Genomic DNA, 12792 nt, shown 5'->3' on the forward strand with positions numbered 1-12792 from the left:
AACAACATATTGATGTTTCTCTCTCTCTCTCTCTCTCTCCCTTCCTCAAATCAATTAAAAATAATAGTTACAAAACTTTTACATAGTAATGAAGCTGTTTTCATTCTGGGGAACAAAGATTTATCTCAGTTTGTATTCCACTCAAAGCTGAGCCTGAAATGAGGATTTAGGAATGGGTAGTTTACATAGGAGCTGATCAAAGTCTAAGTCTTGGTTTTCTAACAAACTAGAGGAGTTAATCTAGATGAGCATATCTGGAGTGTGGATTAGTGATCAAGAGAGTGTTACCAGGGATAAACCAAATAATAGGGTTGAAATGAGTTTGGGTGATGCTGGGATGAAAAGGCTTTTTACTGCAGGACTTCTCAGGGCCTTCACCCAGCGAATGCACACTGAAAAGCTCTGAGAAAGACTCAGCCCCCACTGTTATTCTAAGAGGACTTTGTAGGATCAGTACTCTCATGAGTACTTTGGGAAGCACTGGGTGCCCCAGAGGCCACTTCAAGCTATAAAGCTAGTGATTTCTATGATCTCATTTAGTCTTTTCTGCAAGTCAGCCGGACGAGGAACTGTGCTTGAAATCATTCATCAAAACCAAGAAGCCACTTATGGGCAGAACTGGAATTCAAATTCAAAGTTTATGGGCCATTGGTTCCCCCTGCAGTGTGAGGAAGGCAGTCATTGTGGGTCAAATTGTGCCTCCTCAAGAGATATGTCAAAGGCTAACCCCCAGCACTTTACAACATGACTTAATTTGGAAGAAAGACCTTTGCAGAGGTAACCAAGTAAAAACGGGGTCCTTAGGGTGTCCTTCTAGGAAAGGGACATTTGGAAACAAATGCTCTTAGATAGAAGATGATGTGAAGACACAGGGAGAACGTATGTGAAGGGGAGGCAGAGACTGGAGGGAAGATGCCACAGGTCGAGGACTGTCTGGGGCCATCAGATACTGGAGAAGGCCAGGGAGGATCTTTCTTCTATAGGTCTCAGAGAGAACATGGTCTTGCTGCCACCTTGATTTTGAACCTCTAGCGTCCAGAGCTAGAAATTTATTGTGAAATTTTCTGTTGCTCTAAGCCGCCCACTCTGTTCCTTTGTGACCAAAGCTCCAGGAGAAATAATGCAGCAGATATGACATGAACCCTGGATCATTGCTTCCAGGCTCCCTTTTCGTTAGACCCAAGTCTGAGCTCTGAACACAGCAGCGCACAGCCAGCTTGTAGGGAAAGCTGTTGGCCCCAGCCCCGGGGGCCAGTGCTTCTGTTTATGAGCTGAGAGCAAGGAGTCTCCATGCTTCCCTTGGGCCCTATCTCCCTCCCATCTTCGAACGAGAACTTGGAGGCTCATAACCTTTTGCAAACAAACAGAGCCCCTCAGTGTCCACATTTCCAATGTGTCTGGGCAGGGCCCTGCCCCGGTGCTGGGCTGCCGGGCCATGGAATGTGACCTCTCTCTGTGGCAAGAGCCAAGAGCGAGCTTTGCCGGGAGAGTTGGCAGGTACCGAGCTGCTCCCTGTGCAGACACCTCTTGCTCAAACCTATTTGTGAAGACCTCCTGGGTGCCCACTGCCCTGGGCAGGGCTTGAGCCTCTGACTATGTGAGTCACTTCTATACCTTCGTGACAAGACCTTCCGATTACATGCCCATCACAGGTTATTGAAGGGTTAGGGGACACAAACTGATTTCATCCCTGCATTAGCTATAAAATAGGCTGGACATCCCCATTCTATCAATGAGAAAACTGAGGCCCAGATGGATGAAGAGACTTTCCCCAGGGTCATGGAGCTAATTCACAGGGGAGCTGAGACTCTCCTGAGAAAGGAGCTGTACTTGGGAAGAACTGGATGTTAACCCGAGGAAATGTAGGTGCAAGGTGACGGGCACCTGGCAGGCAGAGGAAGGGCAGTGCCTAAGGGAAGTGTTGAGAGATGACAGATTGGGGGCAACGACCCGGTTGTAGAGTCAGAACTAGGTTTGACTCTAGTTCTGTATGACTGGACAAGTTGCTCTCAGTGCCTCAGTTTATCTAATAAGCAAAGAAGAAGAGAATCGTACCTACCCCATTAGGCTGTTCTGGCCATTCGACGACAGGATGCGTGTATTTAACTTGGTGTCTGGCTCTGTGGGACTCCTAAGCCACAGGTATGGTTGCGGGGGTGGTTATTCTCAGCCTTTAGTCATGCGGACTGGAGCTGACCTGGTGAATGCTGCTCCCTCTGTGGGAGGTAGGCTCAGTTCTGGAGAGAAGACAACCACCCTGATGAGGGGCTGTGGGTGGCTCAGGTCAGGAAAGGCCCAGGCCGCTCGTGGGAGCTGGAGAACGATGAGGGATCAGAGCCCACGGAGGCTATTTCTGCAGCTTATTCTAAGGGCCTGTGAACAAAACAAAACAAAAGGTGCTAAGAAGTTTTGCAAACACTGTCAAGTGCTGCCAAGCCTGGATCTGTTTTCTGAGCCACATGGAAGCAGCTTCATTGCCCACTGCCTTCAGAGGCAGGGCGCTGTGACCCTTTGGGGGCAAGAATTCATCCTCAGCAATGCAGCCACTGCTGGGCTGCGCTTGTTTTCCCGGGGGGCTCCTTCCCGGGGAGGCTCCTCCTGGCTCTCACCTCTGTGCCCCTCACAATTAGTTGCAACAAACAGTGAAGAAACGGGGTTGGGATAAGAACAGGGCCAGGGGGTCAGCTCTGCTGAAGGTGAATATTAACCCTGTATAGCTCCTCGGGTATTGAATAAGTGACACTTCCTGCTCCAGAGTCTTCCATGGCTCCCTTATTGTCTGCACCCTAAGAGATAAAGTGAAATCTCTCAGCCTGGTGTTCAAGGGCCGATCTGGTCTCAGTCTTCCTCTGCAATCTCTCCCCTTATTGGGTCCAGACCAGGACTTGCAGTTCCTCAAATATACCATGTCTTTGCTTGTGCCCATGGGAAAGGTGGGTGCAGTGGAGACATGGTAGTTGCTCAATATGTATCTATTGAATTAAATAATATTTTATTTTCCCTTCTTGTCATTTTAAAAAAACACAATAAAAATAAAGACATAGACAGAGCTATGGAGACTCCGCCTGAAACGGCAGGGATGCCTGAATAAACTCCTGATGCTGCCATGTCAGGATTACAGGAGGCTGGTCCCGGCATTGAAAAGAGCAAATTGGAGCTGGTGTCCTGCCCTGGGGGTGAGTAGCCCTGGGAAGAAATATCCACTCGCTACTAGGGTTCATCACTCTCTGCCTCCCACTCCACATTACTTACTAAAGAAGGGCGGGGTGGGGGCTATGGAAGAAGCCTGCTACGCTAGAGAATGTGGAGGTAAAACAGCATTTTGCAAGAGGGCATTTGTGTCTTCTGTATAGGGAACCAATTCACGCTGCCCCTGATCTGGTGGCTAAAATCATTTTGGATGTGGGATTCTTGGGTTAAGAAAGACCCATTAGAGACTTACAGTCAAGATGATGGTTTAGGTAACTGCGGTATCGCCTCCTCCTACAACCACATCCAAATTACAACTAAACAGAAAAACCATCATTCAGAACCTCCTGAAATCAAGTTGAGTGGAAGTTCTACAATAAGGAATATTAAAGAAGCCACATTGAGACTGATAAATAGAAAAGTATCCTCAGGTGAGGATTTAAAAAAAGAAAAAGAAAAAGAAACATGTCCCAAATGAAAGAGCAGAACAAAACTCCAGGAAAAGAACTAAACAAAATGGAGATGAGCAATCTAACAGATGCAGAATTTAAAACACTGGTTATAAGGATGCTCAAGGAACTTAGTGAGGACTCAAGGGCATAAAAAAGGACCAGTTGGAAATAAAGGATGCACTAACTGAAATAAAGGAATCAATAGTAGAGTAGGTGAAGCCAAGAAGCATATCATTGATTTGGAATATAAGGAAGCAAAAAATACCCAATCAGAACAGCAAAAAGAAAAAAAGAATAAAAAAAATGAGGATAGTGTAAGGAGTCTCTGGGAGAACTTCAAGTGTACCATCATTCACATTATGGGGGTGTCAGAAGGAGAAGAGAGAGAGAGAGCAAGAAACTGAAAACTTATTTGAAAAAATAATGACAGAAAACTTTCCTAACTTGGTGAAGGAAACAGGCATACAAGTCCAGGAAGCACAGAGTTCCAAGCAAGATGAACCCAATGAGGCCCACACCAAGAGATGTTATAATTAAAATGCAAAAGATTAAAGACAAAGAGAGAATCTTAAAAGCAGCAAGAGAAAAGCAGTTAGTTACCTACAAGGGAGCTCCCATAAGACTGTCAGCTGATTTCTCAAAAGAAACTTTGCAGGCCAGAAGGGAGTGGCAAGAGATATTCAAAGTGATGAAAAGCAACGACCTACAACCAAGATTACTGTATCCTGCAAAGCTGTCATTTCCAGTCAGTGGACATATAAAGAGCTTCCCAGACAAGTAGAAGCTAAAGGAGTTCATCACCACCAAATCAGTGTTATATGAAATGTTGAAGGGTCTTCTTGAAAAAGATAAAAAATTTGAACAGTAAAATGGCAATAAATACATATCTATCAGCAATAGAATCTACCAACAAAATGAACAAGCATAGAACAAACCAAATAACTCATATGCATATATACATACCCAGTGGATACAGACAATACTGTGGAGAAGGCAGGAGGGGGGAGAGAGCAGGGATGAGGGGGTCAATGAGGGGAAAAAGGGGGACATCTGTAATACCTTCAACAATAAAGATACATTTTATTTATTTATTTATTTATTTTAATCCTCAACCGAGGACATTTTTCCATTTTTTGTTCAGATAGAGCGGGAGGGAGAGAGAGGAAGAGAGAGAGAGAGAGAAACATCAATGTGAAGGGACACATCGAGTGGCTGCCACCCGCACGACTAACCAGGGCCGGGGACAAACTGCAACCGAGGTACGTGCCCTTAGCGGGAACCGAACCCGGGTCTCTCTGTACTGCAGGCCGATGCTCCAACCGCTGAGCCAAACCGGCCAGGGCTAAAGATACATTTTAAAAAAGAAAGAGAAAAAGGGAGAAAGAAAGAAAGAAAGAAAGAAAGAAAGAAAGAAAGAAAGAAAGGAAGGAAGGAAGGAAGGAAGGAAGGAAGGAAGGAAGGAAGGAAGGAAGGAAGGAAAGAAAGAAAGAAGAAAGAAAGAAAGAAAGAAAGAAAGAAAGAAAGAAAGAAAGAAAGAAAGAAAGAAAGAAAGAAAGAAAGAAAGGACTCATTAGTCCCAGTAGCCTTATGCTATTAGCTATGGGAGAGTCTATATCAGTTCTCAACTGGGGGCATTTTCATCCTCCCTCCCCATGGGATATGTGGCAGTATTCAACGTCTTGAGATGACTTGGGAACTGACTCCAGACCACCTCATGACAGCTTGTCTGGAGCCTCCTCAGAGAAGTCTTCCCTCTCTATCCCATAGTCACTCTCCATGATAATCTGTTCATTCAATATCTTCACAGCACTCAACAATATCTGAAATGATCTGATGGATTTGCGTACTTGTTCGTTTTCTTCACTAGGCAGTGGGTGGCATGAAGGCGGACTCTGCCTGTCTTATTAACCCCTACATCCCAGGGCCTCAGGCAATGGTGGGTGGCAGGAAACTTTTATCCTTTATCCTCGGCCAATGAAGGAATGACTGGGGCCTGTGTTCTTTCTGCTCAGTCTCATCGACTTCATCCTTTGGCCTATGTAACTGCTTCCTTTTCTTTGACTCCTCCTGGCACTTCATACGTCTGGAGGACTTTTATCTTACTCTGTCATGTGTTTGGATTCTGGAGGCATTGTGCTAACCTCCTCTGCCCTCCTGTGAACTTCTAGAGGACAAGGACCGGGCTTTACTCTGATTGTAGTCCCCGTCTCCTCCCACGGCTCACACTGTGCAGAGGGCTGCCTTGATATTTGTTGATGCCTGTTGCATTGAATTCCGCTTTGATTGCCACCCCCAGTGTGGACAAGCTTTCTTCTCAGGTATTTTTATAACAGAGACGTAGCCTTTAGCAAACTATTTTTCACACCTAGTGAATTCTCAAGCAGACAAGTGACTGTTAAGGCAAGAAACGGTTGAGTCAGGCTATTGTGTGAGCTCTTCTAAGTCTATATTCTCAGCAGAATCAGAGAAATTGTGAAAGGATAAGTAAAGTGCTGAGAAAGTGACAAAGGTCCATGCTATCAATGACACGTAGTTCCCTATCTTTGCTCAATTGCTCTTCTGGGCTAGGCTCGAACAATGTTCTGAAACTGTCTTTTACTAGAGTAATTCCTCCTAAGAATAGTAAGTATTAATTTCAAGAGACTTAGAGCTGGAAGGAACCTTAAAAATAATCCAGCTGAACTCTTCTTAATAACAGATGAGGAATTTGAAGCTCAGGAGGCGTTGAATTCAAAATCATGCAAAAAGTCAGGGGTACCCAGGCAGGCCTCTTGACCTGTGGTCAGGGCCGTGTTCATCCCAAGGTCAGTTCCCTTGTCCCAGCAACTCTTCTGATGCTGTCACACAACCTATTTCTTCTCCCAAGCTGCAGGTGTCAATCCTGTATGCACTCTGGCTGGTGGAACGGGAACCCGCCTTCGTGGCCTGATTTCCCAGACCTCAGGAACTCTCCCCCTTCCCCCCTGGCCCAGCATCCCTGCTGGCCAGTCACTGTTGCCAGAAATTACACCATAATAGAAAAGCTACTTTATATCTGGACACAGCCCGTCTTTAGACCAAAGGTTGCAACTTCAAATGCCTGTGGGGCTGAGCAGGTAATGTACATGGCAGGTTGGCACTGGTGGGACTGTGGGGTCCTAGAGGGCTCAGGCAATGCCCAAAGGGCCTAAAGGGGCAGCGGCGCTCCCCTCCAGCCAGAGGGGCCATATCTTCTGTGTTTTCAAGAGAAACCAGAAAATTTAACAAATCTGAATGCTTCTGAATTTTAAGCATTGGCAGCAGCAGCAGCAACAAATTAAAGTGCCAGCTGACCCAAAACAAAAAAAATAACTTCTCCCTCTCCAAGCTGGATTAGGTCTTTTACGGGAAGCCATTGATGGATTCCTTCTAGTGGATGGGGGATCAGAGAGATCAAAGAAATAAAATGTTTCCTCAGGGAACTGCATGGAAAGCCAAGTTCGGGGAGCAAGTGCAGGGCCAGGAAGAGGTGAGGTGAGGGAGATGCCTAGGGTGCAATATTTAAGGAGGCATCCACTCTCAGGGCTGACTCTGAACTTGCATGACCTGGAGAGTGAGTGCCTCCTTAAAATGTGCTCCTTAGGAAACACGTCCTCACAGAGTGTTGGGGGTGTGGGTAGAGGAGGAAGGAAGACCAGAGATGAGTCAGAGGACCCACATCTGTAGGTCAGACTGAGTGGAGAAGACCCCAGGGAGTGGCAAGGTGTGTGACGGCCACGGAAGGCCAGTTTTGCAGGCGGTTTGCGTCTACTCCGGCTTCGCGGACAAGGGAGGAGCTAGGCAGTGTGTCCCGTGCTGTGGCACCGCACAGGAGGCTCCCCCAATATCGCCACACACACCTTTGGAAGCCTTGACTCAGTTCTGCCCCGAGCGATCTCAGTGGAAAGTGTGAGAAAACAAGTAACAGCAATTGTTTTTACCTCCAAGCCAAGCAAGAAAAACAGTTGTGGACACTGTGTGGGGGCCTAAGGCCTCAGTCTGGCCCCTAAACTGGAGGGTAGGGTGGGGACCACCAGCTAATCCAAAGGCCCAGGAGCTTGCGCGGGCCTCTGCCTCCTGTGAGCTTCCTCAGGGGCAGGGCAGACTTGTCACCCTGGGGGCACAGCCCGGCTAATTAGGAGGGGGAGGCTTGACCTCTGGCCTCTGCGGACAGGGCCTCCCTGCCTCCTGAGTGGCGCTCCGCAGGGACCTGGAGGAGCAAGACGCCGAGCAGCTCCTCCTGCTGCTTCCTCGGCTCTCCGGCCAAATGCCTGCGGTTTGGGCCCAACGCTGGGGACAGCTGGGTTTGTTTTGGTGTTCAAACCAGGGGGGAAGGACATGGTTTTAACATCAAAAATAAATAAATTGTTGGAGAGAGAGAGAGAGGGAGGGAGGGAGAAGGCTTCCAGTGGGAGCCCGTGAAGGCCCTAACCCTGCTGCTCCGCCACAGTGTCAGAGCATCAGCGCCTGATGGGAGCCAGCAGTTAGCAGGCAGCCCTGGGGAAATGAACAAGCCGTGTCCTGGGAGTGGGACCAATTATCCCCAGATGTTCGGGGGTGGGGTGGGGAGGTCCACATAGCCTCTGCTTGTTTACCTGGGTCCTTGATGACAGCTACTTGCTGTTTTTGGTACCTGCAGCATGTGCCTGGGCTCTAAGACCTGTGGGGCTGCTTGAGGGAGGAGCAGGAGAGGGGAGGAGGGACTCTGGAGGACAGGAGAGATGTGACAGCTGTCTGCAAATGCAGGATGTTGGAGAAGCTGTCCACTGGAAATGAGGAAAAATAGACTTCTCTGGGACCCCAGACTATATAATTAGGACCAAAGGTAGAGGTAAAGGAGACACATTTTTCTGTTAATTTAAGTGAAACAACAACAACAACTTCAAACCCAACTGTCCCCTCCCCCCCTACACACACACACACACACACACACACACACACACACACAATTGGAGATGTCTGTCTTGTGCTTGTCTCCCAAGCTCCACAGAGAAGGCTCCCAAGAACTCCTCTCCCGTTTCCCCAACTAAATTTGATCTCCCCCCTCAGTTATTCTGTGCCATCAATCTGTTGATTTCCTTCAAGTTACTTATCAAAGTTAATAAACATCATGTTTACTTGCCGCTCACTTGCTTGGTCTGTTTACTAGTCTGAGCAATACGCTTCTTGAGAGCAGAGGTCTTTGTGCCTTGTCCATCCTGGCTTCTTCAGCACCTAGCATGGGCCTGGGGCATAGTAGGAACTCAATAAACAGTTTTGACTGAATGAAGGAAGAATAAGTGAGTATTTCGGGAGGAAATAAATTTCCCACCATGAAAAGATTTAAGTAGAGGTTGAGTGGCCAATAGTCAGGGATATTAGAAAGTCCTCCTTCCTCCTCCTCCTCCTCTTTTGTACATCGGTTAGTTATGCCACCTGCTGTGCCATATGCCAAATTGTATAATGGTTCAATCATCAGAGAGAGTTGCTTTGCTTATGTAAAGTCTCAGCTGGCTGTTTTTGATGGTCAGGCAGCTCTTCTCTTGGAAGTGGTTCAGGAACTCAGACTCCTTTCATCTTGTGGCTCCATCATCTTCAATATGTGGCTCTTTAGGTCACCATGCTCAATGGCATCAAGCAGTCAGAAGGAAAGAGGCGACTATAGGCCATGCCTGGAAGAGGGACCCGTCCCTTCCACTTCCCCTCCACTGACTAGCCCTCCATCATACCTCATTGCAGGGTATGTGTGATGGCCCAGGGGAGAAAGGGGATGAGTTTGGTTATGATTTGTCAGACTATGCTATGCCTGCATTGGGAGCAGATGGCTTCTGGGAGCCTCTCCAGTTCCCAGCATCGGTGTTTGAAGGCTTGTGTTTACCTTTTGCAACTTAGCACATAGGGAGAAGTCAGGTGCTTGTTATCTTTTTTTCCTAGCTTTGTAATTCTCCTTTCTTTTGATCAAGAATTCTCTTACGTGTTTCTGGTGTATCATTATGGACAGTCAGAACATTTGCTTAGGCAACGGCAAAGATGCCCGAATCAGACCTGCCTAGGAATCCCAGCCTTATCACTCTGTGGATACGTGGCTTTGGGCAAGTGACCTAACCTCTCTGTGACTCGACTTCCTTCTATGGAAAATAAGGACGATAACAATAATAATACCTACTTTGTAATGAGGCCTAAAAGAGATGTATATACCATTTATGGTGCATTTACTCTAGGTCATTGTCCTAAGTACCTTATTTTTTTATCATCTTTTTAAAGTTTTCACAGTAACTCTATGAAGTAGATAGCATTATTAGCCCCAGTTTTACAGAAGAGAACACGGAATCACTGAGAGATAAAGTAGCTTGTCTCAAGTCATGCAGCTGATAGATTGGAACGGTCCAATTCCAGAGCCTGAAAGGTAGATAATAGATGATAAGAATGTACCACAAAGATGGTTTTTGTTGTTATTGGCTCTAGAGGCTGAGCCTGTCCTAGGCTTACTTATAATATTAGTCATGATTTGCAAAACATTTCACAGTCTATAAAGTGCCTTTATGGCTCTTAGCCTGATAGGTCTCCACACTAGCTCTGAGGTACTTTCGCTACGGTACCCCTTTCATAGGGGACAAACATGAATCTCGGAAGGCATGAGTCACTGGTTCAAGGTCACACAGACAGAAACTAGTGGAGTTGGCTCTCAAACTCTGACTTTCGACAAGGCCTTTGGCTGGTTAAATTCAAGTTAATATTTGTTAAGCACTTAGAACGGTGTCTGGCACATGGTAAGCATGATATAAGTGTTTATTAAATAAATAAACTGAATAAATATCACACCCCCCCGACCTCTTCTACAAATATTGCTCTAGCACCTGCTGCCATCGGGGCAGAGAAGGGGGTGCAGCTGTGAGCCTGGGTCTCTTGTCCACTCTCCCAACCCCTTGTCCCAGCAGCCTGAGGCTGCCTCTGGCTGGGCTGGTTTCTCACCTCCTCCCTTCGTTCTGTCTGCTCTTTCTGGCAGTTCCTCCCCACAGTTAAAAAAAAAAAAAAAGAATTGGCTTCTCATTGTACCTCTTCTCAGGCCCCTGTTTGCTCCAGTCTGACAGAGGTGTTAGTAACTGACGGTGACCTCATGGGTCACGGTACCCTCTCAAAAAGCTATCCACATTCTAACAGGGGCTTCAGTTAACACGAAGAAATGACTGTGGCAGAATTTCAGACCAAAGGGGGACAGTTCTGGAATAGAGGGCCAGAAAGCTCAGGAAGCTGTGAAGCGGGCTAAGGGGGCTCAGGGTTCTACGTGAAGTCCATTCCGCCTGGAGGATTGTCAATGTTTCTCTCTCTCCGTTCCCTTTCTTTTTAAAAAATTAATTTATTAATTAATTAATTAATTTATTTATTTATTTATTTATTTATTTATGTTACAGATATTTCTCCTTTTCCCCCCATTCACTCCCTTCCCGCACTATCCCCAGCTTTGTTGTCCGTGTCCATTGGTTATGCATACATGCATGTAAGTTCTGTGGTTTATTTCCCCCCACGCCTTCTTCTGGGGATTGTCAGTCTGTACCCCACTTCCACGTCTCTGGAACTGCCCTGTTCTTCAGACTGTTATGTTCATTATGTTCCACAAATAAGTGAGATAACAGGATATTTGTCTTTCACTGCTTGGCTTGTTTCACTTAGGATAATACTTTCCAGGTCCCTCCATGTCGTCTTAAAGGATAAAAGATCTTTCTTTCTTACAGCTGCATAGTACTCCATTGTGTATATGTACCACAGCTATGAATTTTATATGGACACAAAATAAATAGTGTTTCTGGTACAAGCTTCTTTTGAAAAGACTAGAGAAAAATCATAATTCACAAAGGTGTCATGCCTTATATATGTGTGTGTGTGTGTGTATTTATATATATATTTATATATGTTTATTTTATTATATATAAAAAATATATTTATATATATTGGAAATTAACCCCTTATCTGATATATCATTGGCAATTATGCTCTCCCATACAGTGGGTTGCCTTTCCATTTTGATGATTGTATCTTTTGCTGTGCAGAAGCTTTTGAGTTTGATGTAGTCCCATGTGTTCATTTTCTCCTTTGTTTCTATTGCCTTGGGTGATGTGTCAGTGAAAATTCTGCTGTGTATGATATCTGAAATTCTTTTGCCTACAGTTTCTTCTAGGATTTTTATGGATTCATGAGTCACATTTAAGTCTTTTATCCATTTTGAGTTTATTCTAGTGTATGGTGTAAATTCATGGTCTGGTTTCATTTTTTTGCATGTAGCTGTCCAATTTTCCCAACGCCATTTATTAAAGAGGCTGTTTTTACTCCACTGTATGCTCTTGCCACCTTTGTCAAATATTAATTGAGCATATTGCCTTGGGTCCATTTCTGGGTTCTCTGTTCGGTTCCACTGGTCTATATGCCTGTTCTTGTGCCAGTAGCAGGCTGTTTTGATTACAGTGGCTTTGTAGTATAACCTGGAATCTGGTAATGTGATCCCTCCAACTTTGTTCCTTTTCAAGATTGCTGTGGCTATTCGAGGTCTTTTTTGGTTCCATATGAACTTTTGAAGTATTTGTTCTAGTTCTGTGAAATATATCATTGGTATTTTGATGGAGATTGCATTGAATCTATAGATTGCTTTGGGTAGTATGGACATTTTATTGATGTTAATTATTCCAATCTATGAACAAGGTATGTGCTTCCATTTTTTATATCTTCCTCTATTTCTAAAAATATGGAACACTTCACAAATTTGCATATCATCCTTGTGTGGTGGCCATGCTAATTTTCTTGGTATCATTCCAATTTTAGTATATGTGCTGCCAAAGCGAGCACTCTCTGCTCCCTTTCAGAAGAGCATTTCTTAAGTTGCTTTAGGAGATTCCTAACATTCCTGGTCAAACAGGGCCCCAAATGATTTCCAAATCGCGCTTTTAATGGAACCAACCCAGAAATTTCCACACAATGAGGGACTAAAATGGAGAAATGTGTATATACGTATTAAATCGTATTGAACAAGTTTTATTGAGTCTCTACCATAAGTCAGGTACTGTTGTAGGCACTGAGGAGGTCAGGATGGACAAGCAAGCCATGGCCTCCTGGGAGCTTTGAGATGGCCTATAAAATTCAGTTTCACCTTTTAAACCTAAAGTGGGAGCCACACACAGCAGGT

The 12792-nt window shown here is 45.4% G+C and overlaps 1 non-coding gene across 1 annotated transcript; it reads right to left on the bottom strand.

The window, feature by feature from the left end:
- Nucleotides 1-12348: 12348 nt before the first annotated feature.
- LOC118616598 lies at nt 12349-12455 on the bottom strand. Its single transcript, XR_004956594.1, has one exon. It is a non-coding gene; the product is annotated as a U6 spliceosomal RNA (small nuclear RNA).
- Nucleotides 12456-12792: the final 337 nt, after the last annotated feature.

Source organism: Molossus molossus, unplaced genomic scaffold (assembly GCF_014108415.1).
Source record: "Molossus molossus isolate mMolMol1 unplaced genomic scaffold, mMolMol1.p scaffold_m16_p_4, whole genome shotgun sequence".
Taxonomy (NCBI): Eukaryota; Metazoa; Chordata; class Mammalia; order Chiroptera; family Molossidae; genus Molossus; species Molossus molossus.